The following is a 5,116-nucleotide window of genomic DNA, read 5'->3' as shown; positions in this document are numbered from 1 at the left end:
GGAATATTATGCAGCCATCAGAAGAGATGAAGTCATGAAATTTTCTTATACATGGATGTTATGTGGAATCTATTATGCTGAGTAAAATAAGTCAGAGGGAGAGAGATAAACACAAAATGGTCTCACTCATCTATGGGTTTTGAGAAAAATGAAAAACATTTGTGCAATGATTCTCAGAGATAAAATAGATCATTTAGTGCAGTCACAGAAATAATTTCACTGAGAACTATCCTAACAAAATGTGACTGAATGAGAGTAATAGAAAGCCTGTCTAGAGTACAGACCAGTGTGGGGTGGGAAGGAAGGACACTTGGAATATTGGTCATGAAAATGTTGCACTGGTGAAAGAGATATATATGAATGTATGTTAAAAATAAAAAAAAAGAAAAGAAATAAGGCCTCCCAATTCTTATCACAGGCTGTGTTCTTTACACTAACTGTACAAAAAGAGGAGGTACAGTAAATGCACCCCATACACACCTCAACCCAGGCCCTTTGCCTGGTCTGTATTGTGAATTGGGGGACAAAAAAAATAAAAATGGGGGAAATATTTTTACATTTATATATTTAATAAAAAAAAAGAACTTCTGGAACCATAATGAAGACTCTATCATAGGCAACAACAATGATGGAACAAAACTTCTAGAACTGTAAAGAAAGATTCTATCCTAGACTTTGTTCTCTGATCTCTAGCTACACAGGCTTACTTTCATGCACAACTGAGAGGAATGTTTTCTGGCACCATAAAAAAAAATTTGGGGTGTTGTAATGAGCGTGTACGGAGCCAGTAGTTGTTCCCATGGCAGTATGCTTCAGGGGCGGAAAACCCCTGAATCTCTTAGGCCAAAGGAATTCCCTTTCTTACTTCCCCAATACTTACTATGCCTATGCAAAAAAGAGGGGAGGGGGCACAAAATTTGCCACACCAGCATTCCTTCTTTTGTTCTTTTCTTTTTTTCTTTTTCTGTTTTTTTCTTCTTTTTTTCTTTTTTTTCTTTCTTTTACACTCTTGTGGTTATTATTTGGTGATTTTTTTTTTGTTGCTGGATGCTTTTTATTTCTTTTGGTAGTTACTGTCTTTTTTTAACTGTTGGATCTTTTGTTATGTTTTTCTTCTTCTTTTTTGTCTTCTTCCAGCAGAACCACACAACTTGAAACATCTTGTTCTGCTTTATGAATTGAGAGGGAAAATAAAAATGAACAATACTAGAACCAAACAGCCATGTGAACATTGAGTGGAAATAAAAAATGATCAGACTTAAACACCAAACCCAAAGTCAACAACAAAATCAATACCCTATCTACAACAAGCTATACACAGATGGCACAGTTACACTAGCACTTCGAGGGCAAAGGAGGAATATATAGGACACATGCTGGGAAAAGGGGTTGAGAAAGGACAACCCTGGTGGTGGGAATGGCTCTGATTCATTGACACTATGTACCTTAAATATTACTGTGAAAAATTTGTTATTCACTTTTGGTCACAAAAAATTATTTAAATAAATAAATAAAAGGAAATGCATATGGAAAAAAGTGATTTCTGAGAGCAAAGTCAGGAGTAACCATTGAGCACCACTGGGTCTGACCCAAACCAAATAATCAAAAGAAAAAAATTGTATTTGTTAGTTCTAAGATGTTATGCATGGTAATAAAATAGCATGCCCTTCTTTTAATCTGTTATTATTAATATAATAAATATTATTAACATCATTATTATGTTATTGTTAACATATAAATATACTTTCATGTACCCATAGATAATTTGTTTTATTGTTGAGCAATATCCTTATGGATCTTTGTTATTTATTACCTTATAATGAATATATATTATATATATAATGAATAAATATATAAGTGCAAGTTTTTTATTACTTTGCTTTATTTATGCACTGTGATTACATAATTTATTGTTGATTGTTGGGTTTAAGTCATACAATATACACCAGCCTTCACCAGTGCATCCTTCCTGTTACCTTCACTGATGTCTCTCATCTCCTTCCTATTCCCACCCCTTCCTTGTTCTAGGGCAGGCAAATTGTTTCTCTCTCACCCCTCTCTTACCTTTTTAACACTGTGCTTTGTGTGCAGCTCTTTATATAAACATTCACACAAATAACCAAGTAATCTACTACTAAGCATGCCCAACCTCATTTGATACATTAAAAATATATATATATATATATATATATATGTAGGGGAATGAATGCTGGAGAAAGGCCCAAAAATTCTGCTTTCACCTTGTCAATGTGACCTGAAATCATTCCAGGTCTCAGCTCCTCACTCCTCAATCCTGACCCTGTTCTGCTCCCCAATTCAATGCAAATGCTGGTAGAAAAAAACCCAAGTACTACTTACCTTTCAATTTCTACCTAAGTGTACTGGAGTAAAGAATCTCAAACTCCTCATCTTTGAGTTATTTTGAAATACCTTTCCTGAACCCTTCAGCTGCACAAGTAGCTGCAAAATAACTACTGATGAACCTCATATCATCATGCACCTGCTGGAAAAAGGATGGGCTCACTATAAATTCAGTCTACCCTCATGACTTCCCCTTCTAAATTGTAGGACTCACTGATTCTTGCCTTTTCTAGACTGATAAGACCTACTCCACCTCATTTAGCCTGTTTTGGCAATTTCATCCTTGTATTGTTTTGGTTTTCTGGACAATGAGTTTTTGCCTACAGTTCATCGATTTCACTTCTATCTCTGCTTTTTTGTGATGGTGAAAAGTCCAACCTCATGTCTCTGCTCTGCTGTGTCAGAAGACTCTTATACTATGGTAACTTCTTGGCTGTGCTCTTGACCTCCCATTTGAACTACCCTAGATAATTGGTCCTTTAGATTCTTCGAGATCCTGACCCCTCATATGGATATCAGCCAGATGAACCACTTGTCTTTTCCTGTAGGTTGAATCATTTTTCAGGTTCATAAGAGCCATGATATCTGTTTGATAGCTCCTTGCCTCACACTTGTCAGAGGTGACACACATATACTTCCTGTTGTAAACTCAGGTTTATCACTAGATACCTCCAGTTACATAGTGTTAATAATTGCTCATTCCTAGCTCCATCTACCTCACTAATTTGGGGATTGGGGTGACCCACAAGACAATGTTAATAGTAATAAATTGGGGCTGGAGCAGTGGGGCAGCAGTAGGGCATTTGCCTTGCATGCAGCTGACCTAAGATGGGCTGTGATTCGATTCCCTGGTGTCCCATATGATCCCCCAAGCCAGGAGAAATTTCTGAGAGAATAGCCAGGAGTAACCCCTAAGCGTCACTGGATATGGCCCAAAAACAAAACAAAAAAAGTAATAAATTATAAAGCCCATATTATAGCCAGAGGAGAGTCTGAGTTGACATTAATATAACCCTATACCATATACACAGAATTTAAAACAACAAACCAGAAACTTGAAAAAATGTTGACAGGTGTAATTGGGAAGAAAAGAAAAGCATTTATTCCTTAGAGAGCACCCCTGGGAAGAAGGGTGTGAACTACAAAGATAGGCCATAGAAGCACAATGGAGAGAACTCAGAAATTCACCAAGCTAGAGGACTGGAGCAATAGTACAGCTAGTATGGCTTTTGGTTTGCAATCAGGAGACTTGGTTTTGATCTCAAGCACCTCATATAGCTCCCTGAAGCTGCAAGATAAGATCCCTGAGAACAGAACCACTAGTAAGTCCTGCACTGTTAGATGTGCCCCCTCCCCCACAGAAACACACCAAGCTTAAGGAGAAAATATAATAGAGAATTAATAGTCTGAAAGACTCTTCAAGTACTGACCAGTTGAATAGCCTCTTAGAGAGTGATTTTAGAGACACTACTATAAGCATGTTTAATGAGCTAAAAAAAAAAAATGGACACAGGTATGGGGCCAGAACAGTAGCGCAGGCAGTAAGGCGTTTGCCTTGCATTTGCTGACCTAGGATAAACCGCGGTTTGATCCCCCAGATTCCCATATGGTCCCCCAAGCCAGGGGCAATTTCTGAGTGCATAACCAGGAGTAACCCCTGAGCGTCACCAGGTGTGTCCCCCCCCCAAAAAAATGGCACAGATAGTTGATAAAATATAACAAAGTATGAGCACAGACCCAGAAATAATCCTTTAAAATGGTGTAGCTCCAAAACAAACAAACAGAAAAACAAGATAGGATGTAGAAAAAAAATTTTTAAACAGAAAAATATAGATAAAAGTGTCAAAATAAATAAGCAGCATACCAGAGAAGCATGAAATGAATTTAAAAGAAATAATAAGAAAAATCATTAATGTCCTAGAAGGACAGGAAGGTGAAGTCAATAAAAACTCTCTTTACTAATACCACTGTGACCTTTTGGGAATGGGACAGGTTCAATACTCTCACTGGTGAATAGGTCCAGCAGCCCACACCCACATTCAAAATCTTATGACATATACATGACCCAGCAGCACAGCTCCTGGAGTGTGTTGTTATGTACATGACCTTGCAGGACTTCCAAATTTCACAGTACTGACAACAACCTAGTAGAATAAAGCAAATCTGATGAAAAAGTAGTGCAGTAATCTAGCAAGCTCATTAAATATAAGCAACAACACAGATGACCCAACCAGTATCAACCAGCTCAGTAAATCTTGAGAGAGTGACTTTAGTAACTCCATTGTGAGATATGACAATTATCAACAGATTGAATGTATTGATCAATTTCCTGATAATTCCACTTGTAATTTTGTTGTAACAGGAAATATAAGAAAAAATTTGTTCCTGAGAGCAGGGTAGGCTTGGGGGAAACTCAGGACATTGGTAGAGGAAAGGTCATATTGGCAGTAGGGCTGGTGTTGGAACATTGATTGCCTAAGAAAAGTGTATTCTGGTAAATCATGGTGTTTAAATAAAATAATAATAAAATAAATAAAATAAAATAAAGACAAGATAAACTTCATAACATATAATCACTACAAAATAATTGCAATAAATTTTTTTCTTCTCAACAATCTTATTTAATGTTAATTGTCTGAACTCTCCAATCAAGTGATACAGGGTGTGGTCAGAGAGATAGTATGGTGGGTAATACTCCTGTATAGCAAGCAACCATCTGGGTTCAATCTATAGTATCATATTTCATATTTCATAT

The 5,116-nt window shown here is 36.8% G+C and overlaps 1 non-coding gene across 1 annotated transcript; it reads left to right on the top strand.

Moving 5' to 3' along the window:
* Window positions 1-396: 396 nt before the first annotated feature.
* Window positions 397-529, top strand: LOC126019323 (small nucleolar RNA SNORA51). The gene has a single exon (XR_007499050.1). It is a non-coding gene; the product is annotated as a small nucleolar RNA SNORA51 (small nucleolar RNA).
* The last annotated feature ends 4,587 nt before the right edge of the window (window positions 530-5,116 follow it).

Source organism: Suncus etruscus, chromosome 9 (genome assembly GCF_024139225.1).
Source record: "Suncus etruscus isolate mSunEtr1 chromosome 9, mSunEtr1.pri.cur, whole genome shotgun sequence".
Classification (NCBI taxonomy): Eukaryota; Metazoa; Chordata; class Mammalia; order Eulipotyphla; family Soricidae; genus Suncus; species Suncus etruscus.
Note: the sequence above shows the minus strand (reverse complement) of the source record. Positions and strands in the feature narration are given on the sequence as shown.